This window comes from Solanum stenotomum, chromosome 5 (genome assembly GCF_019186545.1).
Source record: "Solanum stenotomum isolate F172 chromosome 5, ASM1918654v1, whole genome shotgun sequence".
NCBI classification, from domain to species: domain Eukaryota; kingdom Viridiplantae; phylum Streptophyta; class Magnoliopsida; order Solanales; family Solanaceae; genus Solanum; species Solanum stenotomum.
The window spans coordinates 44,306,414-44,324,695 of NC_064286.1; positions in this window are offsets into that span (position 1 = coordinate 44,306,414).

The following is an 18,282-nucleotide window of genomic DNA, read 5'->3' on the forward strand; positions in this document are numbered from 1 at the left end:
TACCGGGATAGGTGATATGATTTTTAAGGTGCGGATGAGTTTAAGATAGTTCATTCTGAGAGTTGAAATTCAATAAATTTGATTAAAGTCAACATTTTGAGTTAATGAGATTGGATGCGAGTTAGACAATTTCATTAGTTCTGGAAGGCAATTTATTATTTTGCTGGACACTTTGCACNTATAGTTTATTTGCGTACAAATAAGATATATTGTATCCACACGCAAGTGAAATATAAGTATATGTATGACACATATATTTTACCTATTTTTCCCTCTATAACTTTTTCTAGCTTTTAAATGTGAACTATGACTTATCGAGATGGGTGATATGATTTTTAAGGTGCGGATGAGTTTAAGATAGTTCATTCTGAGAGTTGAAATTCAATAAATTTGATTAAAGTCAACATTTTGAGTTAATGAGATTGGATGCGAGTTAGACAATTTCATTAGTTTTGGAAGGCAATTTATTATTTCGCTGGACACTTTGCACGAATCCCGGGGCACTCATAAGTGTTTTGAATCATTGAGATAGAATTTTAGAAGCTTGAGAAACTTAGAGTTGATCTCAGTCATTATTCGATTAAGATGACCTTTGGATCTATGATTTGATGACTCTTATAGATTCAGAATATGCTTAGTAGTCGATGTGCATATTCGGTTTATTCTGTGGGGGTTCCAAACAAATCTCGAAAATTCATTTAGAGAATTGTAAGTTTTCGCTAAATATGTCAGTTGCATATATCTAGTGCAACCACATCCTTCTCTGCGTTTGCGCGTTCGAAAAGAAGGAAACGGTGGATCGAATCACTCTTCACATTCGTAGTTTACCGCGTTCACGAAGAATAAGTGGTCCGAGTTCAAGTAAGACCCTCTTATTCAAAACTAGCCCATCACATTTGTGAAGGGCGTCGTGATTAAAAACTTTCATGAACTTCACAAAGTCTCTTTGCGTTTTGGAAAGTTAGGAGACTCAATTTTGGGTAATATTTGAAGCGTTGAATTTGATATTTTCTTTGGGGTAATATTCTAACCTTAAATTCATTATTTTTCTACTAATTACTCGAGTATTTCAAGCAATCCATGAAACTAGGTAGAAAAATTAGAGTTTTAGGTTAGAAATCAGGGTGAGTTACTTTCTTCGACAACACTGGATTCTAAATACTCAATATATTTTATACCTTATTTTCTTGTAGACGATTATATATTTTAGCTTTTTTGGTCTAGCGTTTTATTCATAGATGTTCTTGTATTGATTGTCACCAGATTTTGTAGTTGTTTTAATTCTTCTGTCATTTTTTTCCACGCCCATGATCATTTGGGAATAAAGAATATTTTCTTTATAATCGGTGACATGAAATTTGAAATTTAAAATGTAAAAATATATTGGTCCTCTGAAGCACGTTTGACGGTCTAAGTGTGATGATCCGTCGACCTTGTCGTCATCTTGTCTCAGGTACTTGGTTAGGATCCTTAGCTAGCCTGACATTCCGTCGTAGGTATGATGGTTCGTCAGAAGCCAAAATTCTGCATCGCCACTGCTAGTCTCCAATGATGGAGTTGACGGTCCGTCGGGCATGTGATAGTCCATCAGTGCTCCCATTAGGGATCTCTTTTGCTTGCACTTAGCTCCATTTTGCTTCCTTTTCCTTTTTGTATGATTTCCTATGTAACATAGTAAAAGACAACTATTAAACACTATTGTTACTTAAGAACTAACATTTATTTATAGTGAAAAGTATCAAACATCAATATAAAGTAAGATTTGGCCTATATATATATTGGATATCCTTCGCCGGAAAATTACATTATATATATAGGTCAAATCTTACTTTATCTTGATATATTAAGTATTTTGGACACCCTCAACAGCAGTAATGAGTTGTAGTTCAGTGGCAAAAGTGTGTACACAACACTACTAAAAAACTGCTAAAAAACTACGGAAGTAAAAGCGACAGACGGCGTCACTCCAAAAAGCGATGCAATTAGCCACATTGTCCGTCACTTTTTAATTAAAATGATTTTTTTAATTTTTTTTAAAAGCGACAGATGGCATCGCTTAGTCCGTCGTTTTTTTTTTGTGGATTTTTATGCCAAATATATATAATGAATAATTAATTATTTTATATAGATAGCGACGCAATCCGTCGCTTTTTATTAAAAATAATTATTTATTAATTTAAAAAAAGTCACGCCGTCCTCCGTCGCTTTTTATTAATTTTAATTGTTTAATTATTTTTTAAATAAGCGACGGACAACATCTTTATGTCCGTTGCTTCTTGGTCAAAATATATGGTCAAATATTTTAAGAAAGCGACGGACAGTGTCTCTTATTATGTCGCTTTCTTTAAAATATTTGCACTAGCAGATGCAATTTTTTCCATTTCTCCATCTCTCTTCTCTTCCTTCTCTCTTCCTCTCTTTCGACGCCGACGCCGATGCTGCTTGTCGTCGCTGCCCACGCCGCTGCTGCCTACGCTGCCGCTGTCCACCGCTGACCCTGACCCCGACCCACTACCCTTCTCCTTTAATTCAAGGTTAGGGTTTCATAATATTATTTTTAATTTCTTTCAATTTGAGTATTGAATTTGTTAATTAGTGTATTGAATTAGTTTTTTATTGATTGTTAGTTAGTAAGTGAATGATTTAGGGTTTTTGATTGTTATTTTGAATTAGGGATTTTTTGATTGTTAGTTTGTGTTTGTTGATTGTGAATTGAAAATTTTAATGTTAGGGTTAGTTTGAATTAGGGTATCTTAGGATTTGTTTGAATTTCGGTATTTCTTGAGTTAATTAGTTTGATTTTGGAATTGTAAGATTAGTTTGAATTAGGGTATTTAAGGAGTTGTTTGAATTTGGGTATTATTTGAGTTAGTTTGAATTATTATTGAGATTTTAGGACTAATAGTTTGAATTTGGGATTAGGAATAGCTAGCTAGTTTGAATTTAGGATTTTAGCACTAGTTCGATTTTGGGATTTTAGGACTAGTTTGAATTTGTGATTTTAAGACTAGTTTGAATTTTGAATTTAGGACTAGTTTGAATTATTATTGAGATTTAGGGCTACTAATAGTTTGAATTTGGAATTTTAGCACTGTAGTTTGATTTTTGAATTCTAGGAGTACTATCAATTTGTGATTTTAAGACTAGTTTGAATTTGGAATTTAGGACTAATAATTTGAATTATATTTGATATTTTAGGACTAATTAATAGTTTGAATTTGGGACACTAGCTAGCTAGTTTGAATTTGGAATTTTAGGGATTTGAATTACAACTTAATTAGAACTTATAATTAATTATAACTTGAATTTACTATAAATTGAACTTAATTAGGAATATGAACTTGAAATGTTGTTGACTTTAATTTATTAGAACTTAATTTTTATTCTTATTAGAACTTGAATTTTATTTGAACTTAATTAGAATTTTGTAGTACTTGAAATTCTTATTGACCTTAATTAATTTGAACTTAATATAAATTAATTAGAACTATATTAAACTTAATTAATTTATAATAACTTGAAAACTTAATTAGAAATTAATATAAATTTAATTTTGATCAACTAATTAACTAGAACTTGAACTTAATTAATTAGTATTGATTAATTAATTAAGCTTTAACTTTGTAGATCTTGAACTAATTGAACTTCATTAAACCAAATAAATCATATTTTGAAGTTGAACTTAGACTTGAACTTGAAATTAGAATTTGAACTTGAACTTGAAATTAGAATTTGAACTTTAACTTAGAACTTGAACTTGAAATTAGAACTTGAACTTCAACTTAGAATTTGAAGTTGAACTTAGACTAGAACTTGAAATTAGAACTTGAACTTGAAACTAATTAGCTTGAATATATAACTAATTAAGTTTAGAAATTAGATATGAACTTGAATTGAAAACTTGAACTTATTAAAACTTGAATATATATATATAAAACTAATATTCTTGGATTTGAAGCTTATATTTTAACTAATTTTAGAACTTTTCGTGCTAGGCAACTGAGGAAGCTCAATATCTAAACAAGTTGATACAAGACTATATTGCCTCTTTCATCAAAGTAGGAGATACGGTTGGTGCTTCTAAATTTCTAAAGTTCAAGTACAATTGTTTTCAATAATGTGTTTGTGTCCATCTAGTATTGATACTTAGCTTTAATTTTATGATAATTTTTTTGTGTCCATCGAGTGTTTATTAGGCATAAGTACCAACACTAGTTGATCCTATTGATGACAAAATTAATTTTCTTGCAAGATCGATTTGTGTCCATCTAGTGTTGATATTAAGCTTTAATTTAGGAATAATGTGTTTGTTTAGCATAATTACCAACACTAGTTGATCCTATTGATGACAAAATTGATTTTCTTGCAAGATCGATTTGTGTCCATCTAGTGTCGATATTAAGCTTTAATTTAGGAATAATGTGTTTGTTTAGCATAAGTACCAACACTAGTTGATCCTATTGATGATAAAATTGATTTTCTTGCGAGATCGATTTGTGTCCATCTTGTGTTGACACTTAGCTTTAAAGAGTTGTTAAGTTGTTTAAATAAATTAAAATAAATAATGTGGTTTAGTAGGTGGATTTAGTTGTTGGAATTAAGTCAATACTAAACTAGTTAAAGTTATAAAGTTGTTTAAATAAGTTAAATTAAATAATGTGGTTTTGTTGATGGATTTAGTTGATGGATTTAAGTCAAAACTAAACTAGTTAAAGTTAAAAAGTTGTTAAGTTGTTTAAATAAGTTAAAATAAATAATATGGTTTAGTTGGTGGATTTAGTTGTTGTATTAAGTCAAAACTAAACTAGTTAAAGTTGTTAAGTTATTTAAATAAGTTAAAATAAATAATGTGGTTAAGTCAGTACTAAACTAGTTTTAGGACTACTACTAGTTTGAATTTGGGATTTTAAGTAATTATTATAAATATATATTAACTATGAATTAATGTAGTAAAATTATTATTAAATCTTATTTATAATATAATTGAATATCTATATTTTTGTAGATGGATCATCGTTTGTGGATGTATAATATGCATTATGAAACTGGTGCTGGTTTGAAACTTGAGTTTATTAACGGTGTTCAAGATGAGTTCTTTTCCCCTGGTATTCTTTGGTCTCAAAGGGTTTTATACCCATTTGATTCTAATAAACATACAATGACACTTGACATTTTCAAGAATAATGGATTGGTTAGGTATCCTTTTGAGTGCATGTAAGTGCTTAAATTTTTTTAAACCAGATACAATTATGGTTCATTTGTACCGTAATAGATTTAAGCCTAGATATTTTGTATGGATTGATCATGGAAAAAGTGATGGATTGGATGATATGTTTTACGGAAAAGGGTCAAAATTGCCCCTAAACTATGTGAAATAGACCACTTATACCCTCTGTTACATTTTGAGCTCAAAAATACCCTCACTCTTATCTCTAGAGACCACAAATACCCCTCAAAAGTTAACAACTCAAATTTTTAATGACATGGCAAGCCATGTGTGATTGATCCTTTCACCTAAGCTACCAACTAGGATTACCACTAACTTTTAAAAAAAATCTAAATCTCCTAAAATTGTATTAATCCAAAAAAAAAAAACAAGAACAAAGTTAATATTATCGGGCCGTAAATTTTCCCTCATACATACAGAAGATACAAGTATGTTATACAAAAAATCATCCTATCAAGTTAGATATATTATATATTAGTTATTTATCAAGTGGAAATAAACTTGGTTAATAGTTAAACTACGATGAAAAAATAACTTTTAACGGTAATAAATATAAATATTAATAAAGAGTGGTAAATATTTACGTAATTAAAAATATAATATTTTTTATGTAATTAAAAATAAAAGATTTATTTCTAATTTTAGAAGGATTTCTAATTGTTGGAAATCCTAGTTGGCAGCTTAGGTGGCGAGATCAGTCCCACATGGCTTGCCATGTCATTAACAATTTGGATTGTTAACTTTTGAGGGGTATTTGTGGTCTCTAGGGATAACATCGGGGGTATTTTTAATCTCAAAATGTAACGGAGGGTACAAGTGGTCTTTTTCGCATAGTTCAGGGGCAATTTTGACCCTTTTCCGTATGTTTTATAATTCGATGCTTGTAGATGTATATAATATGGTTGCACCACATGGCCAAATTAGGGTTGAACAGGTTAGGGTTGAACATGATAGGGTTCATGAAATGATCAATAATGCTTTCGGGGTTCAAAGTGGGATGGAACCGGAACAATATATATGTAAGTGTATTTTGCTAATTTTTTTAATTTATGATTTTTATATATATTATACATGTAAATTTGTATACAGATCCCATCAGGAGGTGACTGTGATAGACATCACGAGCATCTTGGAGTTAGTCAGACTAAACAGGCAAAGAAGAAGAAGTCTAGGAGACCCATAGATCCTGAGGATATTGCAGGATCTATTTCTTTTGCGCCAGAGCGCATCAACCATGATACTCATTTATTTGTTGTTCCGTTTGGTACGGCGGATCCTCAACAATATTATCCTAATTACCGTCGACCAGTCGGTGCTTCATCTACTTCACATGCATTGCATTCACGACGCTACGAGGACCTACCTTTACAGGCTATTCGTCGAGCATGACCCTTATCGGCAGGTACTCCATCTCCCACAGGTACATCTCCTCAGTTATCTGCCATGAGAATTTGAGATTCTAGTAGCGAGCAGTCAGATGCTATGGCCGATACGCCTCCATTGATTCAGTGTTTTGTGCATCCTGATGTATCACTCTCGTTTATAGCTACACCTAGTGCTACACCAGATGATACGATGCCTGCTCTAGATCCTGGCCAGGAGGACAGACTTGATAGAATCATGATTGAGCCGGATGGATCATCGTAAGTTTGTTTTGTTATCTATTTGTTAGTTTATTTTATTTATTTCTTATACTTTAATATATTATTCATGAACTAACATATTTATTATGTGTTTTGCAGATGGCATCCTGTAAAGGATGCTGCCCGAGCTTTAAAAGACTGTGTTAGAAGACTCTATACACAGGCTTATCACTCTTAGAGCGAGATTCCAAATAGTATATGCCAGACGATGTTTAATAACTTTAAGGTATATATTTTTTAGTTAAGTTTAGTATAGTTTACTTTTTTTTACTATCGATCTAATTAACGTTATTCAATTTTTTTCCAGACTATGTGTACTTGGGAGTCGAGGTACAATTTGGTCATTGGGACAACGTTTGAGAGGAAGGCATCCGCCAGACTGTCTAACTGTCTAAAGAAAGTTCGGGATAGTGGTGAACATCCCGGTTGAATGTTGCCTCATGTTTTTGATGAATTGGGTCAGTATTGAAACACAGACAAGTTTAAGGCAATATCAGATCAAGCCAAAAAGGCTAGAGGCAGTCTTAAAGGTGACTCGTTGCATACCGGAGGTGCAAAGATGGTTGAAACAATTGCACGAGATATGGTAAGTTCTAATTCAAACTTTTAAATAAATAATTAGTTGATTCATATATATCGTTATAAATTTCAGTTTTTATTTATAGAAAAAAGAATTGAGACGCACTCCCATTGAACCGGCCGGTTTTCAAGAAGACTCATGTCAGGAAAAAAAAAATGAGTTGGATCCGAATGTGTGGGTGGAGGAAAGGGCCGAACGAACTTTTGTAAGTTATTTAATATGAATAATATACATTAATAGTGAATATATTTATGATATGTATATATATTGATGTCAATTTTTATATCTAATATGCAGAATGACTTCATCAGTACGTCGCTGAGAATCTAGATAGTTCGGTCCAATTGACACTTGAACTTTCCACCCATGTTTGGAAAGAAAGAGTGGTAGGGGGGACAAATAAGGGTAAAGTCTATGGTCTAGGCTCTCGAAACGATGTAAGACGACTCCAGTCAGGTTTAGAAGGTATTGGATCGTCACGACAAGCTAAGGCACTTGATGGTGTTCAGATTGCTGCTATGTCAGATCAAATAGCTAAACTTACAGCGGCACTAGCAGAGTCGGAGCGGAGAAGAGTAGCTGAACAAGAAAGCATGAGTGAGATCATTTAGCAAATCAAAGAACAAGTGATGAACCTCGCTCGTCGACCTACTACTTTGGCTCCTGATGACACCGACGACGAGAGTGATGAGGATGATTAGGTAGATCCCACTCCCTAGTTTAGATCTCTGGACGTTTATGAACTTTTTGAAATTGTCTAACAAATTTTGAAAGACTTTATAAGTCTTTAATTTGTGATTTAGATACTTTTGAATGTTATTTTAAGTTGGGAAAAGGGCCTGATATACCCCTCAACTTTGTCATTTGGAGCTGATATGCCCCTCGTTATGAAAGTGGCTCATATATACCCTTACCGTTATACAAACGGCTCACATATACCCCTACAGTTACAAAATGAGCTCACATATACCCTTTATTTAACGGAAGTGAAAAAGTTAGTTTTAAATTTATATTTTTTACTTTTAATTTTCTTAAAAATTATTTAGGGGTATATATGATTCTTCTAGCAAAGTTCAAGGTATATTTTAATCTTTTTTATTCATAAATTATTTTTTGACTTCTTTTATTATAATTATTTGAGTTTCTTATTCTTATTTTATTTTTTTCTTTCATTCCTTAGTGTAAAGAAAAAAATTTAAAACTATTTTTTTGTGGCCATATTATAATTTAAAATTTTATTTTTTTGGTCTATATTGTAATTTAATTTTTGTATTTGAAGAAAACAATTTGGTCTATAATAAGTTTTATAAGAATATTAGTGAAACATAAATAAATTTGACCATCAAAATAATAAATCTAAATTAGTCATTGAAACCAAAAAAAAAAGTTAAAAAAATATATATGTTTGAGGAGGATTAAATATACTCATATGGGATTATATTTTTTTTAAAAAATAATAAAAAATTAACCTGAAATTAATTTTTTTCATTTCCGTTAGAGGAAAAGGGTATATGTGAGCCATTTGTATATAAGTAGGGGTATATATGAGCCACTTTCATAACGAGGGGTATATCAGCTCTAAATGACAAAGTTGAGAGGTATATCAGACCCTTTTCCCTTTTAAGTTTGTTGTTTTATGTTTTGTTTAGATTGTTTATAATTGTGTGTGTTTGATTGGGCTGAATAGTGTAGAATTGAATTAAATTGCATTTGCAGGTGGGCAGCAGAAACTGCCAGTTTCTGCTGTCAAAAATAGTGCAGGAAAAGCGACGGACAACGTGGTTTTGTCCATCGCTTTTTTGGTTTTTTTTTTTAAATCCCAGAAAAGCGACGGACAGGTCAAAAATAAAATTTCCAGAAAAGTGACGGACTGCGTTGCCTTTTAGAAATAAAAAAAATAAAAATAAAAATAAATTTGTTAAAAAAAATTCTAAAACAAAAAAATCAAAAAGCGACGCAGTCCGTCGCTTTTTGAAAAGCGTCGAGCTAAAAAGCAACGGAGGTGACTGCGTCACTTTTCTGTCGACTTTAACCAAAAAAGCGATGTAGTCCGTTGCTTTTGACCGTCGTTTTTTGACAGTTTTTAAGTTGTGCAATACCCAAGTTTGAATCTTTTCACCTACATTTTGTATATTTTGTTTAATGTGGTCTACTTTAAAACGGTTAATTAATTAAAAAATGGGATACTTTGATGTGTATAGAGCAGTAGCTTAGTGGCAATAGTATGCAAAAGTTTATTTGCCGGAGGTTCAATTCACATTTTTTTCTATTTTGGCTTTACTTTGGACAACTTTTTCACAAATTTTCTGCCTATGCCACTGCTTGTCATCATGTATGTTTTCTTGATTGATCACCTCTAAAATAGTAAAAATATTTAAAGAGATTTTACTAGAGTTCTATGGAAATATGTATGATATCATGTATTTATGTTGTAACTTCTATTTGCAACTCTTATATAATATCTATCTATATATAATAGGAGAAGAAAAACAATATACGTGTCAGCGTCACAAATAATCTTGAAATTTCAGTATTTAAAAATTAAATTAAAAAAAAAGAAAAAGAAATATCATTTAAAAAAATAAACTTATGTCAGCAATGAAGAAATAACGGATTTTTAAAAAATGAAAACAAATTATATCCACGGTTACATGTTGCTAAAGAATAGGATCTTAAAAAATTTAAAATGTAAAAAATAACTGATACAGTAAATCGCCTTTTTAACTGTGAACTCTAAATATATATCATATTTTTAAAATTTAAAAATTAAAACAAATTATAATCTTGATTTTGACTTCTTCTCTTCTTTTTTTTTTTTTTTAAAAAAAGGCAAAAAAAGAAGAAGAGAAAAACATTTAAAATATACAAATTACTAAAATTCCACAATTCGTTACGAAACAAATTAAATAAGAAATCTGAAGTTTTAGAAAAAATGAAAACAAATTCTACCCACTTTTACACGTTGCTAAAGAATAGGATCTAATTAACTAATAATCAATTTATTTTGAGTTTTAAATTTTAAGCAACCCAGTTAGCTATATCACCATAAAGTTTCTCAATTCTTCATGTTTAAAAATAATTTAAGTTGATAACAGATAGTAATTTTCAATTTAAATCTAAAATATTAGTATTAAAGTTAGAAATCTAGTTTTAGAAAAAATAAAACAAATTCTATCCACTTTTAAACATGGCTAAAGAATATAATCTAATTAACTAATACTCAATTGATTTTGAGTTTTAAATTTTAAGCAACCCAGTTAGTAGGGGTGTTCATGGTTTGGATAAAAACCGATCCAAATCGAAAAACCAAACCAAATCGATTAAATGAACCGATTTAATTTGGGTTTTGGTTTGGTTTGGTTTTAATTGTTAAGAACCGATAGTATTTGGTTTGGTTATGGTTTTGTTCGAAAAAAATCGAAGAAATAACCAAACCGAACCAACAAGTTATATACATAAATTTTATTATTATACATACATAATATATTATATTCATAAACAATTTTAAAGATTTTATATATGTTTCATCAAAATTTATTTTTATAATTTACTTATGAAAGAAAAATTGTCCAAGGTGAGAACATTTTTCTTATTGGTTTCATGTATATGAGTGTCTATGAAAATTCTTTGTGGGACTAAAAATGTCATTGTCTCTTCCTTCTATGCCAAAATAGTGAATTTTGAAGTTTTATTTAGTAAATTCAATGATCGAAAGTTCTGTAATGCCAGTCATTCTAACTACTTTTTTGTTTGAATGGATTGTTGTCACTTTTTTCACGTTTTGAATGAATTGTTTATTTTATTTTTATGTATGGTTAATAACCGAACCAAACCAAACCAAAACCGAAAACAACCAAACCGATAAATGTATATTATATTTGGTTTGGTTTGGTTTTGATAAGTTTAAAACCGATTAAGTTGATTTGGTTTTGATTTTGACCAATAACCGACCCAAACCAAACCGTGAACACCCCTACCAGTTAGCTATATCACCATAAAGTTTGTCAATTCTTCATGTTTAAAAATAATTTAAGTTCATAACAGATAGTAATTTTCAATTTGAATCTAAAATATTAGTATTAAAGTTAGAAATTTAGTTTTAGAAAAAATAAAACAAATTCTATCCACTTTTAAACATTGCTAAAGAATAGAATCTAATTAACTAATATACTCAATTGATTTTGAGTTTTAAATTTTAAGCAACCCAATTATCTATATCACTATAGAATAGGATCTAACTCACTAGTACTCAATTTATTTAATCAACCCAATTATCTATACCACTATTAAACTTTCTCAATTTTTCATGTTTAAAAATAATTTAAGTTCATAATAGATAGTAATTTTCAATTTAAATCTAAAATTTCAACATTAAAATTAGAAATTTACTGTAGTTAATATAACTTTTCAAGTTTAAAAATCTGAAATCGTAAATAACTGTTTTATATTTAAATTGTTTTAATTATCTTATCCTTCTTCAAACTAATCATTCATTGAATTCACCCTTCAATAGTCGCTTTCAATTTCCTTCCATATTTTTTCATTCTATTCCAATGACACCAAAGATATAGAAGAGCCACCAGAAAAAAAAGGCAACAAATGAGAATTAGAAGACCACCTTAGCCAAGAAAACTTCGTTGGAGGATAAATTGAAGGGAAAATGCATAAGTACCCCCCGAAATCCCAGAGACACACCTAATCTTTACTAAGGTCCTATTACCTCCGAACTTAATTTATCTATAATATTCTACTCCTTTTTGGCCTACGTGGCACTATCCTTGAAAAAAATGTCAACATGCACTGGACCCACAAGATAGTGCCACATAGGCAAAAAAGGAGTAGAATATTACATATAAAATAAGATTGAGGGGGTAATAGGACCTTAGTAAAGGTTAGGTGTGTCTCTGAGATTTCGGATATAGGCTGGAGGATACTTATGCATTTTCCCTAAATTGAATTGAAAATTGTGCTTCTTGAGAGTGAGAGACACACATAGAAGTGAAACTTGATCTTCACAAATACTATACCACTGCAGAATGGATCTGAATATTTTGAAAATATTATCATTTATTTTGGGAAAATGCATAAGTACCCCCCAACCTATACCCGAAATTCCATAGACACACCTAATCTTTACTAAGGTCCTATTACCCCCCTCCCCCCCCCCCCCCAAACCTNTGTAATATTCTACCCCTTTTTGGCCTACGTGGCCCTATCTTTGTGGGCCCAGTGCATGTTGACATTTTTTTCAAGATAGTGCCACGTAGGCAGAAAAGGGTTAGAATATTATAGATAAATTAAGTTCGGGGGGTAATAGGACCTTAGTAAAGGTTAGGTGTGTCTCTGGGATTTCGGGCATAGGTTGGGGGTACTTATGCATTTTTCCATTTATTTTTGTATTTTATCTCTTAATTTTTTTCATAGACTATTGTCCCTAGGAAGTACATATAATAATAATAAACTTATGATATTTAAAATATTATTAAAATCAAATAATATTTTAGGAGGGAAAAAATATATATTTATATTATATAAACAGAAGATCAGCGAATAAGAATATTAAGGCAAGTGATAAATTAATCAAAATTTAGTGGGATAAGGGTTTGAAAAATATCTCAACTTTGATCGGATTTGCTGTTGCGATACTAAACTTTCATGAGGACCTATTACCTCCCTAGACTATTTAATACCGTATTTTAAACATATATATTTGCCCACGTGGACATAAAAAATAATGCAAAATTATAAATCGCAATGTGTCCACGTGGGCACATATATACCTTTAAAATATACTATTAAATAGTTCAGGGGGTAAAAAATACGGTATTAAATAGTCTAGGGAGGTAATAGGTCCTTATGAAAGTTTAGTATCGCAACAGCAAATCCGACCAAAGTTGAGGTATTTTTCAGACCAGTATCCCAAATTTAGTTGATAATGTTATAATATTAAGTAGTTAATAACTTAGTAATAAACAAAAGCGAAGTATATTGTACAAGTTATTAAATGATCATGTGATTTATTTCTTCAATTTTATGGAGATTTGATTATATTTCGTCTTAGAAATTGATGACAAAAGAAGTTTTGATAATAGAATGAGAGATGATATATTGAAATAAGTTATATTACTATATATATATATGATTAATAATTACATTATCCGTGCAACGCGCGGATACGTATACCANTTCATAGACTATTGTCCCTAGGAAGTACATATAATAATAATAAACTTATAATATTTAAAATAGATTATTATTAAAATCAAATAATATTTTAGGAGGGAAAAATATATATTTATATTATATAAACAGAAGATCAGTGAATAAGAATATTAAGGCAAGTGATAAATTAATCAAAATTTAGTTGATAATGTTATAACATTAAGTAGTTAATAACTTAGTAATAAAGGCGAAGTATATTGTACAAGTTATTAAATGATCATGTGATTTATTTCTTCAATTTTATGGAGATTTGATTATATTTCGTCTTAGAAATTGATGACAAAAGAAGTTTTGATAATAGAATGAGAGATGATATATTGAAATAAGTTATATTACTATATATATATATGATTAATAATTACATTATCCGTGCAACGCGCGGATACGTATACCAATTTTCTTTAAACACATATCAAAGATTAATCGAATCATATCGATAATGAAGAGAGACTAAGATGATGAGATAGTGTAAAAAAATCTAATTTTAACCGAATAAAATAAGATAATTGAAAAATTGATATGATTGTAAAAAAATTTAAAAATAATCAATCCAGCTGTACCACTAACATCCCTAGTCTCACCTAATAATTTCATGTGATTATATTTAAATGATCTAATATTTTAAATGGAATAGTGCTATCACTATCTAAAAGTTTTCTTAGCGACAACTTGGTTACCACAAAACTGGTCGCCGCAGTTTTCCTGCTTGACGGGGGCCAAGGTGTTGGAACGTAGAATCACAGTAATCATATCGAAAAAAAAGTTGTCGCATACGATAAAATAGAATTAAAATAATTATTGAGTGTGTTTCACGAATAATTTTTTTTTAATAATAAATAAATTTCTTATTTATTTTTTGTGTTTAATATATAAAAATTTAAAAGTATATATATATAATCTAAAAAAATACATGCAGGTGAACAATAACAATGCAAGAAGAGCTAGAAAAATGGTCAGGATGTAGAGGGCAGAGGAAGCAGGTGCAGTCATGTTTATGATGGATACAAGAGAGACATTGGAGACAATTCAGAAAGGAATTGACAATATAATTTTGGGGAAAGAATCTACCACACATGGAAGGCAAGAAATTGGAAACACTTTAAAGGGGTAAATGTAAATACGGAGCTAGTTGTACATAGATAAAGAATAAGGAGATTGTTGAAAGGATAGAATAAGTAAAAGACTCTAGAAAAGCTAGGAAATGCAAGAGTATAGATCAGAAAATCTGTAACTAGCTTATTGTTTTGCTTACTGATTTTGAGGCTCAAGATGAGTAACATTAGGTTGTAATTCCTTGAAGTGCTCTTTATGTGTAAATATTAGTTGTCTATAGTAATGTTTTCATAGTTTATCAAAAAAATCTAGAAATATACCATCGGAGGTGGAGGACAAGGTTTGTGGGGTGGTGGGGATGGATGATATGATGATAGGACTTTAATAGAGTTCATAAGAATAATACTAAATAGTGTGTATTAGAAATGTTTGCATTAATTATACATATATATTATTTTTTATGTATTATTTGGTTTGGTGTATTAAAAAGAACATACATTGCATAAAAAATATTTATTTGCTAAGATATCCTTCACAATTATGATGAAAAAGATGTAAATAGATTTTGAGGGGTAATGAGGTCTTTAACAATGCTAAGCATGTATTAAAACCCCTTGTATTACTAAGCATTATTTTTACTAATACATTCTACCAAACGATCCCTTAGAAGTGAAGATAAGGTGTGTTGGAAGTAAAATGACACAAAAGAATATGGAAAAACACCTATAGAACTTGTTTTCCATCAAGAAAGGCATATTTTTTTTAGATTTAAGCAACTTATTTTTCCTATGCATTTTTTAAATTAAAAATACAAAAATTTAAAATATCTTACCCCATACCGAACACACACTAAACGAAACTTCATAAGCGAAAAAATATAAGTGAAGATTATAGTAATTGAAAATGGCAAGTGCAACTCACAAGCGTCCCATAACAGATCTGAGTACATAAGAGACAAATATATTCACTTTTATTTTCTTTTACTAAGGTTTTCGTTTGTCTATCTTTCTTAGTTTCAGGCTCCTAATTTCTACTAGAAGAGCTTATTGAATCCTGAGAATACACTTATTCCAGGTGAAATTGAAGTATTTTCCGTAATACTTTCAATAGAATCACTAAGATTTATGATAAATCCATGTTTGGGTGGGGNTCTAATATCTACCTCATCAATTAGATTTCTACTTCTTACCTCCAATCTAAACCTTCAAAAATTAATAGATTCACCTCATTCTCTTCCACAACAAATATTTGTCAAGCTAAGAAAATTCTAAGAATTGATAAAAATGAAAGAAGAAAAACTCATGATTTGCTTAAAATTAATAGCAAGCCCTATGGTCAATAGCATGAAAGGTACAAAATAGAAGATACAGTTGCTGTGCAGTTTGACAAAAAGTAAAGAAAAAGATGAAAGTGCATTATATTATATTTTTGTAGAAAAAAGGTAGTAGAAAAATAATAAATTTGTTGGCCTCCAAGAAGAGCAAAGAGTCTATATGACCTTCCCAAAAAACATCAACTAGCCGCCACAACAACATATCATTGAGCCAAAGGTCCAATTGCCCATTACATATAGCTAAAATGAAGATATTTTATTTAGTTACTCTATTAAGTATTAATATTAATATTAAAGAAAGCCTCAAGTGGCACATGAAAGTACAAACTATATTGCTTAGTGTACTAATTGAAGTTTACTTGTAACTTGTAAGAGAATTTTTTTGGGGCTGTTATGAAGTTAAAGAGCTTAGTTAGTGAATTTTTTCCCCACCTTAGTTAGTGAATTAATTACAGTACTAGTTCTCATCTCTTTGTATCTTTAACAAGATTTAATAAAGAAGATTTGTAATTAGATAATAACCTATATTAATTCCGAGATCATAATTTATATCGTGTGTCATTATAAAATTTAATCACCTCACTATTGTTCAAAATTTTGGATTAATTTCTTCCAAAATAGAATTTAAAAACTATTATCTCATCATTGTACTTCAAATCACATAACTTTACAAAAACTTAATGTACAATACAAATCACATTTAGACCTGTCAAAATGGGTTTGACATGTTAAATCAGCTCAACCCAACCCTTAGGCCTACTTTTTTTGGTCCATTTAGGAATGAAGCTTTTTGGCCCAGCCTCATTTGGCCCACTAGCCTCGTAGGCCCAACCCGCAAGGCTTAGAGGCCAGCTCATGGGCTAGGAATGTTAAAAATATTGAGGAATTGACATAGAAATACAATTATTATATATAATTAGCAACAAATAGCCCAATGTTAATTAGCAATTAATAGTCTAAAAAAAAAATAGCACATATTAGCCTAAAAGAAAAATAACAAACTTTTTACAGTTTTTTTTTTAATCATGTGCAACCAATAGGATTAATTAAGGAGATGTGGGGTTGTTTTTCTTTCTTGTTTTTAACTCCTATAATTAAGGAAGTTAGTTTTTCAATTTCTTTAAATTCTAAAACTCAAGTTTATTTATCAGTCTAAATAAAAAATATCAACGTAATTTACAACAACATAAAGAGCTAGTTGATTGTAATTTAATGATTTTTTTTTTTACAAATAGCAGTAATTAGTTTATTAAAAAAATAATTGCCTACTTTTAAGAAGTGAAAAAAATATTTATTAATTAATCCATTAAAAATGGTGACATGAACTTTCAAGTCAGGATTTTTTTTACTTATTCAATTAACTCAATAAAATATTATGACTACTTTTAAGGTGAGAAAATATATTATTAATGCTCAATTAACGTGTATTAATTATCAAAATAATTGACAACAATTATTCAAATAATATTAAGAGGCAATGATTTTTATTAGATATTTTAATAACACGTATACATAAATTACACAATAATTAAAATTGCAATTACATAATGTATACACAAAAAAATATTTCTTAAAAATAGGCGTGTAAATTTTATTGATGTATACAGTAATTGTAGCATGTATACATAAACTTTATAATGTATACATAAGAATATTACCAACAATTATAGGTATTAGTTATTACTATAATGAATACAAGAATGAGTTAGTATGATACATGTATAAATTAAATTTTATTCATAAATTGAACATGTGATTTTGTTTATGTATACGATAATTGCACTATGTATACATCAGTTCGTATTCATCTGTGTATTCATTAGTTTGTATTCACCTAATAAATTTATATACTTTTATTCAAATTGAGATTGACATTCATTGGTATACATGAATTGAGTCTCAAAATCGACATTTCGATTTCTTACGAGGATCTTACTGGAACCTTTCTTGCCATGAAATTGAAAACAAAATTTACAAATACTATAAACCTAAATTTTTGACAAAAAAAGCTTTAAAAACTTTAATTCCACAAATCACGAAATTTCAAAATTAATTGACAAAAAATGCTACATAATTATATATTAAAAGAAATCTTTGTGAGGATCAACTAATAAACATATAATTTATCTGATTTGCATAAATAGAGTGAATCAAGGAGAATAATAGAAAATTTAGAAGAGAAGTAAATATATATATGAAAAGTAATTTAGAAAAAAAAAAAAAA